The 12,971-nt window shown below is 31.5% G+C and overlaps 1 protein-coding gene across 4 annotated transcripts in view; it reads left to right on the top strand.

The window, feature by feature from the left end:
* Positions 1-12,971, top strand: part of LOC130448956 (A disintegrin and metalloproteinase with thrombospondin motifs like) — a 140,526-nt gene that overhangs the window by 64,243 nt on the left and 63,312 nt on the right. The window lies entirely within an intron of this gene.

The raw sequence follows: 12,971 nt of genomic DNA, 5'->3' as shown, positions 1-12,971 counted from the left end.
TAGTTGTTGGGAAAGTCCTCGTACATATGGTAAGGAAAAATGTTTTATGTTCTAATGTTTCGTTTCTGTTTTGCTTGTTCATTGATTGTAGTATCTGTTTATCCTTTTCTTGAATATGTTGAAATGAATTGAAGTTCAAATATCTTGAAGACCATGTTGGTTTCGTATACCATTCTGTTCTTATGTTATTTTTAATTTTATATAATGTTATATACAAGCGTTTTCTTATTGGGAATGTGGCAATAAAACACCAAAGTAGACTAAATTTAATATATTTTCCGAGCTTTTGAATCCTTATGAATCCATCGTTTAGGATTGAAATTTTGGTCAGGTACAATATAAGAAATTTGTATAAATGTATAAAAATAATGAAATTAACTTATAATAATTAATTAGGATTTGTGGCGGCTTCAAATTATGTTAATTCTTGTAAAAACACTTAATTCATGGGTATCAAAATTCGATATTCGAAATGACGTTTAACAGAAATATTGATTCTGGTTACTAATTTTTATTAGCTATATTATGAATAACGTTGAAATTTCATAGGTTAAATAAGATTAGGTGGTAGTAAATATTGGTTCCATAATAAATAACATTAAATTTTACAGGTTAGTTCGTTATATGTGAAGTTGAGCTTCATAGGTTACGTGAGGTTAGCTGGTTGTTTGTTGAATTTTTAGAGAATTTATTTTTTCAAAATCTTAAAGATATGCATAGACTACATTAAGGTTATTTAAATCAGTTTTCTTGTTAATTCATTGATCATTTCGAGGAATATATGTTGTTTCTAAAAATAAACGTTTTTTGTAGTTTTTCCCGGTTGTTAAAACTAGCAGATTCATAATTCATATTATGTCCTTTGCGGTTGACATGTGTCGCTAATTGTCAGGATATAATTTGTTATCACTCTTGTGGGAGGTTAGCTAATTAGTCAGTCGATTGATCAATGTACTTCTTGTAACAATTTAAACAAGGAATTTCATATACTATGGTAGGCAGTTGTTAGTATTTTATCTTTTAGTTTAGTAAAAAAATATATTTGTATGTGAATTGAAACGAACTCTTTGCCAGCTATATAGTGAGCGGTTTCGTATTGGAAACATGGCATTGAAACACCAAAGTGGACTAACTTTAATATATTATTGGGACTGAAATTACGGTCAAATTCAATCTAAGAAATATGTATAAATGTATAATAACAATTAAATTTAACTAACAATAATTAATTATTATTATTAATTATTATATGATAAAATTTTACTTACAATAATTAAATATTTCTAAATATTCTTGATTTCTGCTTTAAAATAAGTTTTTCATAATTTTTAAAAGATTGATAAAAATTGACGTTTCACTTTTCTATGCGTATTTATATAGACATCTCAGTATTTTGAAAATAGATTAATATGTCATCAATACGATAAAAAAAACAGAACTGCATCAACGACCCATAAAACCAAAAAAAAACATAAATACAATAATAAAGATTAAAAAATTCTTCAAACGGAATCTAATACTAAAGCTGAAGAAGAGAATTTTTAGAAATGGTTCACATTCATAAAAACAAAAAAGCTATAAATGATAAAAAATAATAATTTAAATAAAATTTATAGCTCGATTTTGTAAATTCTTATAAAACTACAAATGATAAGGACTAAGGAAAAATTATGTTTTTTTATTTTTATTCTAACAAAGTTCTAGTTTGATTTTATTCTTATTTTGGTATTCATGATGAAGGTGATCTATTGATCAATATAAATACGCAAATTGTCAGTGTCAATATTACATTTTGATAAAGACTAAAGAAAAGATATAGCGTCAATTTTTATTAATCTTTTAAAAATCATTAAAAAAACTAATTTACTAATTTTTAAACAGAAGAGACCTGAAATCAAGACCAATAAATCATATATATAATATATATATATATATATATATATAAATATATATTGAATATAGAGATATAGAAATATAGAGTAATAAAATCTCATTAGGTATGCAGCAAAGGGACCACAGAGATTTATAGTTGGTATTGATTTCATTGTAAAAAAATTTTTTTCTATCAAGTGCAGGCAGTACCACCCGGGTTGGGATCAATATATGGGTTTAGCCTATTTTTATCCATTCACAAAACTGAAAATAATGTGCCAAAGACGAGCCGGTAAAAAAGAAAGAATTTTGTTTCAACAGAATAAAAATTAGGCATTATGTACAGGTACACTTATTTTTTATTGAACATTATACAAAAAATACATTATACAGAAATTAAATTATAAAAAATCATAATATTCTTCGTCATCTGAGGAACTGGCATCTCCTCTTGACGTTATAATTAACGGGTCAACGATCTGATCGATCAAGTATGACATGCTGTACTGCTTTTCGCCAGTTCTCTGGTGTCACCTCTTTAATGGCTTGATCAAACTTTAGCTTAACGTCTTCAATTTTGAATATCGTATTTTGTCTTGGTACAAATCCTTTTACTTGCGCCCATATAAGTTCGCAATGATTTGACGATGTGCGCAGCACAGTTACACTATGTTTTTCTGCTATATCTTCCACGGCGTATTTCATAAAACGATGTTTGTGTAAATTTGCTATAACTAATAGATTTTTTTATCAAATTATCTTCAAATTCAATACTTTTGGTGGTTAACCAGACAATAGTTTCTTGTTTTCTCCAAGATGAAGTTGGAGTCTCTATGCGTCGAGAATGATAACTTGCGTTATCCATAACTACTACTGCATCAGCCGGAAGATATTTTATCATTTCACCAAAATAGTCTTCAAAAACATCCAAATCCATGTCCTCGTGGTAATTTCCCGTATGGCACGACTGAAAAGTTCTTTTTTTAAAAATTCCTCTTCGCTTCCAATGTGGACGATTATTAGTCTTTTCCCTTTACCTGAAGGCACCTTAACAGGCCTTCCATGAAAGCTTTGCGAACAATGGTTATATTTTGTCCTGCCACATTTTTGGTACTGTATAACCTTCATTAATCCACGTCTCATCAAGATAAACGATTTTCTTCTGCTCTGTTCGGTACTGCTTTATACTTCTTAAGTATTTTCGTCGCCAGCAAACAATTTCATCGCTTTGCAGTAAAAGTGCTTTACGGTTATGCTTTTCCCAGGCAAAATCCATATTTCTCAAAGTGGTCCATAAAAGTTTTTTAGTTATTAACGTAATACTGTCATCCTGGCCAAGCATCATTAAAATCTTATCTAGGGTTGGTATTCCTTTTTTAAAATAAAAAGAGTGAACTTTCTCTTGAATTACACTTTTGGTGTCTTCATCAAGGACTTTTACTACTCTGCCTGGACTTTCCTTGGGAGGTCCAGCTTGGCCTGCTATCTTTCTCCCCCGCAATAATTTAAAAACGGTGGACTCCAGTCATTCGGGAACGTCGGTCGACAGTTTCTTGTACAGTAAATTTCGGGTTATAGTATGTTATGCAATCGTGAACATTTAAAATACATAATAAGTTTTTCATTCACTGATAGTGGAGAATTATTGGAACATCTTTTCGTTGGTGTAAATGTCGCCATTTTCTCACTAATTTTATAATACTGTGAACACTATTTACGGCTTAACAGCAAATACTGATGCGTTAAACTAAACAAATATACTTATGAAGGTTTAAAAATTTTGGGTAAGACACCATTGCTCTTAGGGCGCATGGTTAAGCTAAATCTGAAATAGGTTGGAATTAGGCAGAGGCACTAATAGAAGGTTAAACGGTATCTGTTAAACGCAAAACGTAACTGTATAATATACTACCTAAGTAATCCTTACACAATATTTCAAGACCTATACCTATGGCCGACACCGAAATTGAGCCGAACTGGACGGAATTCCACATTTTATTGCTCTGTACATTTCTGAAATAGACTATAATTCTTGACATTTCGGCTCCCACTTTGGATGGTTATTCGTTCATTGATAAGAAGTGATCCGATTCTGTGGTCTGAATCTGCCTCCTCAATAAATCACCCCTTGTTCCTGGTTTATTCCAAGGCCTCAATCTGCCCACTCATTGGAATTTTACCGAGGAAATGAAACAAAAAAAAATACAAAATGATTAAAACAGAAAATAAAGATAATATACTTACCATGAAGAACACTGTTGACACTTACACACTCACTGGTGGACTTGAGCTAACAGTAACAGTTAATATTTCGATTGTGGTCTAGTACATTCCCGATTATCCCTTGAACTCCTGTATTGCTCATCAGTAAAATGGTTCCCATCTTAGTTGCAGTAATGGAAGCTCCATTCTTTGCAACAGAAATGTTTATGAGTGTCTTCAGGTCAGAAAAGGTGCTGGCGGTTTATTATATGGTTAGAGACACCTGAATCCAATAGGAAAGAAATTTTTCTTTCTTTATTTGCTATCTGAAAGTTTCCGGCCATAAATGCCAAATCATCTCCTCTCTGTGGATCAGGTTGGATGGTCTGCTTCACCTCCTAATTTCAAATTAAGTAATTTCTTTAAACTCTTAGTTGTTTTGCTATACTTTTTCGCTCAAAGATATTGTCTAATACAGCAAAAATTTGTTTTGACGATTCCGGTTTCGCATAACTTAAATACGAACACCACAAATATTCGATTAACACATTTCTCGCGGTTGATTCTGATTTCTTCCATTTTGAAATTTAATTTGTACTTTAATATTTTTTTATCAATCAAGAACGTAACCTAGGCCCATAACCTTTTGGATTATGTATTATTATGAAGAAAAACTAAATGCGTTATAAATAGGCAGATTATTTTATTTCTATTAGAGTTTCGGAGATACTACTACCTACTACCAAAATTTAATATATTTTGGGTTTGTATTATAGATTTTATATTTAAACTTATACCTGGTTTTATGACCTGTACCTCGAAAACGTTCTTTTCTTTATTTTAGGAAATACCAAAATATATTCCTCAACAAGGTTAAAAATGTGCTCAACAGATGTTTTAAAATAGGAAAATTTATTACCAAAATTAAATTGAAGTATAATATCTCAAAAGAGAAGATTTTTGCATTCAATATTCCCACATTAGTTGTTTGGAAAGTTTGATCCTTTGTATGATATATTATTGTCTATTACTTCGCTGGATAAATCTAAATATTAATGTTTCTTCATAATAACATTACATATGTCAGATGACTATCAAATTTGGATTTGCTTTCTAAAACTTTTTGGTTTTATATTCTAATTACAGTTGATCGTTCAAGTTCATGAATATGGTTAGTTAAAATGTTGATTGCTTTAGCTATAACCACCTTTCTGTCTTATTTATTTTGTATGAAGGAGGGTATGTAATCAATATCACTCAATAAGACGTGTAACTGACACACAGATGGCGCTGCCATTGTCAAATCCATAAGACATTTATGAAGTGCCAGTTTTCAAAAGATTATTTGTAAAATCTTAAGACATATGAATTAGTCAGTAAAAAGTGACAGCCATTTTAGTGAAGCTACTTGTTACTTTCAAAACAATGAATTTAAAACAATTTCGTGTGTTAATTTATCATTGCTTCTTGATGAAAAAAAAAATACTGTACAAGCTCAGTAATGGCTTCACAAGTGTTATCCGGACTCTGCTTCCAAATAATAGTTATTGAGTAGTGAACTTCCCATATTTTTCCACATAGAATCCACTGGTGTGAAGAAGAAAGGCTAATTTCCATTCAGTGCTAATTTCCGAGACCCTATCAAATTTTTTGCCCTCCAAGCGTTACTTGGGCAATTTCTAGTAATTTTTATTTGTAACGTTCGAAAATTATTTTTCCTTGTCACACCAAATTAATTGAAATAAGTGTGAACCATGATGGTGCCAATAAAGATTCATTGAAATGTATCGTAAATTTTATTTCAAAAACTAGCATAACCGGAAGCCGTAGCTAATTGAAAATATTTTACTTGAAACGAGCCCCTTGGAAAACCACAGTAAACAAATTTTCAGAAAAATATTACTCAATAGTTTCCGATGTACGTGTTCCGTTAGCTCGTCGTGGTATACTTTGTATATGTTTGGTATGTGTAAAATGTGGAAAATCGAAAGAAGAATTCCGAAAGGAGTAAAAAACAATTGCTCATTCAGTTTCATTTCAAGTTAAGCCAATCAATTAACAGAGACAATAAAATTGTTTGTGCAAATGTGTGAATTATTACCCACAAACGTTGTATTTTTCATAAATTTGTGGCGAGATTCTTGGAACCTTCACATGTAGTAGTGTTGTTTATCTTTATTAACAACATCTGTATGTGAAAATTATATTGATTCGAACTCAACATTCCACTAATAGTTATACTGCTAGATAAAACGACAAAAACGACCAATTAACAATATCAATTTCCCTGGTTTTATTGATTTATATATTTCCAAGAACATCTCACGGACATAAAAAATTATTGCAAAAATCAAAATTTAAATCTAAACTTTGAACACCCCGTATCCCGGAAACTAGCAATATTTGCATAAGGCATGTTGAGCAGAATCATCATATTTTGAGCTCTAGAATCTACAGTTCAGAGATTGGACATTCTTAATGAATCACCCTGTATTATATAAACACAGAATAGTGTTCGTATAAATTGTATGTAGCAACTTTTGTTTATTCGAAGAAATGTGCGGCGTTAAAGAAACAGGTTATATTGGGCACAAAGATTAGGTCATTTATCTGAGGCATACCTAAGAGAATTGGAGCTTCTAGTACTAACTTAAGAGTGTCATCCGTAATCCATATATGGAGTGTAAAACACCGAGACAACCTTTTGAGAAGCTTTTGAGAGCTGACTCGCTCAAAAGCAGTGGGAGAGCTTTTCTATTCAGATATTGGTGTATTGTATTGTATAATGGGTATTTTTAGCGCCCATTCTTTACAACCAATAATTTTCAGTTTACTTAAATCAGTCGCAAGATAAAGACTAACTGGCATATTACTTTTAAAATCATCTGCAGGACATCTACTCAAATTATAAGCTGCACTTTTTACAGCTTCACCCCATAAACGTCTAGGTAGGTTTGTATTAACAAACATTGATCTGATTTTACCAAGCAATGTTCTTACTCACATCATTTTGCCGTGGTGTATAAGGTAGTGTGTACACACATCTTATTCCATTATGTTTGCAAATTGTTAAATTTCTCACTTTTTATCTATTTTTATCTGACACTATGTGATCTTATGTTTTAAATCCTCTTATAAAAGTCATCAAATTGTTCTGTGCATCACATTTTCCTTTCAATAAGTAAACAAAATACGAGGATATATTGATATATAGTTAGCCTAGACCAGTTCCATGCATAAACAAAATATTGCTTTACCATAGCAACGAACAATAACTTATTAGAAGTGTCAGTGTAAAGTTTGACGTCAAAAAAGAAAACTAGAGTTACGCAATAAATTAAAAGAAAAAAGATGTCTACCGAAATTGTGAAAATCGAAAAACTGGAGTATTGAGCCACCATCATGTACTTGTATTTAAAAGGGTTAATATGTAAGCAGATTTACGAAGATATATTACTTAAACCGAATTGTTACTATGGATAAAACTTTCTACGATCCAGAAACAAAGCAACAATCGATGGAATGGCGACACTCTGGTTCTCCAAGACCTAAGAAGTTTCGTGTCCAAAAATCTGCTGGAAAAGTTCTTGCTTCAGTTTTTTGGGATTGCCATGGAGTAATCATGTTTGATTTTTTTGGATAAGGGTAAAATAATATCTGGAGATTACTATTCGACATTACTGACCACTCTACGAGAAAAAATTAAACACAAAAGACGCGGTAAGCTATCCAAAGGTGTTTGGTTTTTGCAAATCTCATGTTGCATTGCAAAAAATTTGTGATTTAGGGTTTGAATTACTAGAACACCCCCTTATTGACCAGATTCGGCTCCGCCTAACTATCATCTCTTTCCTCAACTGAAAAAAAGAGGTTGTAAATTATCTTCCAACGAGGAGGTTATAAAAGCTGTGAAGGTCTGGTTTACAGAGCAATAAGAAACATTTTTTTGGAGGTCTAGAGACGTTGCAGGTTCACTGTAATAAATGTATCCAGTCAAGAGGAGAATATGTTGAGTAATAAAATATTTTGACATAGAAATTTTGTTTGGTTCTATAGTAGGCTAAGAATTTTTCAATATATCCTCGTAAAATGAGAGTAGTCATCAATATTGGTTCGGTAGTATTTTTCATCGTCACTGGTAGGAGTTTGGATTGGTCCACCAATATCTAAATAGAAAAACTCTTCTTAGGTGAACCTCAAATAAATGGTCTAATCTTTTATGCCAAATATCACCGATAACTGCAATGCTGCACATTTCTACGAGTTAACTGAAAGTTTCTATATACAAACTGCCCATTGTCAAACATTTTATATTAACAATATTCTGTGTTTTCATAACAGCTATTTCTTCGATTTCCTCCTTAATATTCAGCAAGTTATATATTAAATTTAGTATATTCAAAGTATCAACCTAACCTAACCAAATGGTCTGTTCCACAACTGTCTAAAATAAGGTTAACAGTAGAGTCTCTCACCTTTATATTTGGGAGCCTTGCACTTGAAGCTACTGATATAAATGGAATCTCACTCTCATGAGCTTGTTCTTGCTTATTGTCACTACTTACATTAGCGTGCCTAAAATTGATTCCTCTACCTCGTGAATCAAAATGTCTTCTGTGGCATGGTAAGATATTTGGTGTTGCGAGAAAAGAAAGCTCCAAAAGTATATATAATGTCCCTTACCGCATTAAATAATGTAATAAATTCTTATTGTTGCAATCTTTGTTGCTTTGAGTTTTGAAAATTCCGTTAATTCTCTCAACCTCACTTTGATCCTCCTCTTGACATGGGTCGACGTGAGCGTTAGTCATGACGTTCTCGCCGCGACCACAACGATGGTAGTCGCTATATTGGGCGTACAAAAAAATATGTGGAATGCACCAAATTAAGAACAACAACTCAATTTCTCACATCAAAAGAACCACGTTACATATCATAGAACTATAATCTAAATTTTACAGAGTACAACAACATCAGATCGATTGATATGGATACGAGATGTACATAGATGCCTATACAAAGGTTATACGAACAAGAGTCATTAATTTAACATTGAGTTGCTATATTTTGTCTGGTTTTGGTTTAATACCATCTGCAGTTATTATATGTTTTAAGAAAGCTACTTCTTTTTCTATCTTTATATAGATCTGTTGTTGAGTTGGAGTATCAGAGTATTTAAATTACTTCCAATACTTATTTTCGCAATGAGGTAGAGAAAATTATAATGTCATGCAAGTAAACAATTCTTGAGGAATTCTGAAATGTGGAGGAGCTGTTACTTAATCCAAATGGTATTTGAACATATTGGTAGTGACCAAATTCCAATGTAAATATTGTCTTGGGGATATCATCATCGGTCATTTTTATTTGATTAAAGCTTTGACTGAATCAAGTGTTGTAAAATATTGGCTAATTTATTATTACTAACCTTATTGGTGAAGACTATGGTAGTAGACAATGTCTTATCATTCCTTCGTTTAACATTGATCCAATTGCTGGTGTTTCATGTCTTGTTTTAATTCTACCTTGTAAAAGTAAGCGACTCGTCAATTCAATGAAATTATCTGGGAATATATGCATATTTCCATAATTTTTTTTCTTTTCTCCTAAGATCATATGGTCTGTTCTAATAACAGTTTAACTTAACATTTTTCGTTAGAGGTTTGAAATTCTGTTGGTAAAACTGTATATAAATGATAACCATTTGAATTTATAAGATTGTATCGTCAATGTCATTAAATTGTTTCTTTATATCAATTAATCATAAAATCCTGCAATTCCATTTTTAGCTTCGGTTAATGTTAATCGTAGATGTGCACAAAATATTTATTCATTAGATGAAAATTTTGTCCCTTCATTTTCTGTAAATGGTACGGCAGTACAAATATCAACGAAATCCTTAAAATCATTATATTAATTATAAGTACTCAATGTGTATTAACATTTCAAATATGCATGTTAACTATTCAGTAATAATTATTTATTCAGAAACAACAACAAAAATCACGCATCATAAGCACAAACTTTCACTTTTTAAGTCGATTACTTCTAAGTGTTACTTGTTTAAAATTTATGTAATACATTGAGGAATAATATACAAAAGTTTATACATTATATCTGTAGCAAACAATTGTATGGTATATTATTTAGAATAAAATGAAAGCCAGAACAAATAGTTTGCTCAAAACATGTATGTTATATTTGATCTTTTTAAAATTGCCACATTAATCAAAAATCAAATCTATTCGTCTAACAGACCATTATAAACATTCTTTGATATTTCTTTGTAGCAGCCTACCAGAAATGTTTATGATGTTTTTCAAGGCCCACCAACATCTCGACACATCCGTACAATTTAAAAATATAAGAAAGGCATTTGTTATTGCTACATAATTTTCTTATGAAAATATTCCCAAACCGTCACACAATTTCAAATTTTACTAGGAGTATCTGTTGGTTGTGAAATTAATTTAAGTTGGACTAGAAAATTTACCTTTATAGCTACTCAGAACACATATAATATTAACTGATTCATAAGTCAGATACCATAAGGTTCTTCCTCAAAATTCTATTACAATGTAGCAAGTAGTTTCGACTTAGAAGTAACAATTATAAGAAAATTTCCAGTGTCCTGTCTCCGAAAAGTAGATGCCGGTAATTTTTTAGTAAAGTCCATACAAATGTACTTCAATATCTAGATTTTTAAGTAAATACGTTCAAAAATGAAGTACATTCTTTTAAATTACATTATACGGATGACACAACTCTTTATGTGCTGAATTGTTAACATAACTTTTTGATAAAGTGGAATTTCCATTCGATTACGCATATGCCCAGAAAAATTGTTCGACAAGATTACCACGTTATTTAAAAATGTTTTATGGTAGATTCTATTAGAATCAGTCGTGTGGTAATGAGTTTTTGTTCAGAAATTTTACTTATTTGGCGTGTCGGTTGCATTGTTTATGTCAGACGAATATTTTTTCGCTAATTATATGATAAAAAAAATATTGATTAAAACAAAATTTCCGATGTGATCATATTTTTTTTGTATTTATACACACACCACTCCCATAATGCGCCAGCTCCGACATATTTTGTCCGAGTCCACCCAAAAAAAAACAGATACAAAAAGTTTCGATGGTATCATAAATGAAAAAGTTACTGCTGGGCCCAAGAACCATATCACAAAAAAGAAATATCAGTGATTTAAGTTTGGACGATAAATCTACCTAACTATCTAATCTGGAATTTCAATAAAAATAATTATCTCAAAATGCAAATACTATAATCAATTAAGAAACAAAACAAAAACTAAGGATCAAAACGTGAAGCACTTTTCAAATTATTCCAATGAATATATTAGTAAAGTCATAAAAGACATAATACATTATCAAAGTACCTTGTAATGATTGTGACTCTGTCTACATAGGGCAGATATCTCAGTATTTAGAATCAATATGAAAAAATACAACTAAAAATTTTTTTTTCAATTTTTAAGCGGTGCGCCGTTCTATTTCTCAAAATAAGTGTTTAGTAATTTTTTTGATAATTTTCATCAGAATTTTAGAGCTTGCTACCAAGATTAAAGTAGAAGTAGAACTTTTGAAAAAAAATTCACAAAATCAGAGTTTGTATGGGAGAAAGTTTTTTGACTGTTCTGAAGAAAACTATTTTAACATGTCGCGATATAGCTTCCTCTCTCCACTTTTCCTCACTTCTCTCCCCGTTCACTGCTTTCATACTGCATGCATTGTATCGCTCTTTATCATTTGATTAATTATATTATGTATCTGAGTATTTATAAAATTAAGAGTTTCTTATTTTTATAATATCGTATTTTAAAATGTTTCACTCAGGGTAGCGACCCTTACAAATGCAAAAATTCTGGTGGACTGCTTATTTTATGTCGTACAACAGAATGACCGATTGCCCCAATATAAAATCCCAATTTGATTTTTGAGCATCACCATAACCCCCTGGCTAAGGGGTTACGTGGGTTCTTCCCCAGAGATTTTAATGCAAAAACACTTCTTCTAGTTCTATGTCAGTGAAAGTTTTAATCATTTTATTTTCAAAACTTGGTGCTATAAATTTATGTTCTTAAAGTTAGTAAATAATTTGTAAGTCACAGCTATTCTGAGCCTGGTATTGTACTTTTGATCCTTAAGATGCCCCAGCGGTACAGGAAAAATTAATTTCAAAGTACATAACTATGAGTTTTCATTAATTCAACTTTCGAATGTGAAAATAATACTTTTTCCATATACATTATTCACAGGAGCTTATGAGATGATTTTCTCTTTTGCTTATGAATGTGCGGCCTTCATTGTGCGAGAACTATCCTTTTGGAAGTGCAGTAAAGCAAAGCTGTTTAGTCTTCCTTCAGTTATTGTGCTCCGGAGATATGTTTTTGAGTGACGCAAAGCTAAAGAATTTCGCTCTGCTGTATAGGTAGTTACAGGAAAGATGCACAACAGTTGAAGTAGTACTATGATGTATGGTAGACAACCTGCAAACTTGTAGCTTACGATTGGAGCTTAGTCATCTTGTTTCCAGGATTTGACATCCACATTATTTTCCAAATTGCCGTCAATTCATTTATAATAAAATTTAGAAGGGGGATGGATGCATACTGTCATGTGAGAGTAGTTCTCAAATGACTCTGCATGAACATTAGATCGTGCCCCTGAGTTCCCTCTAGATCCGCCACTTCGCGGGAGTTATGTCAATCGGTAGCTTTGCTCTTGGGAACCAAGTCGCTATGACACGTTTCTCTAGAGCAAACCATGCGTTGTGCTAAAATGAATTTAAAAAAAAAAGGTAAATCGGCAAGTGTAGTACGTAGAACATTCTGAAATATTCGTAATTAAATGATGCTCAATGCATCCGACTGA

This window comes from Diorhabda sublineata, chromosome 9 (genome assembly GCF_026230105.1).
Source record: "Diorhabda sublineata isolate icDioSubl1.1 chromosome 9, icDioSubl1.1, whole genome shotgun sequence".
NCBI classification, from domain to species: Eukaryota; Metazoa; Arthropoda; class Insecta; order Coleoptera; family Chrysomelidae; genus Diorhabda; species Diorhabda sublineata.
The sequence above is the reverse complement of the archived record's forward strand: the minus strand, read 5'-3'. Positions and strand labels throughout refer to the sequence as shown.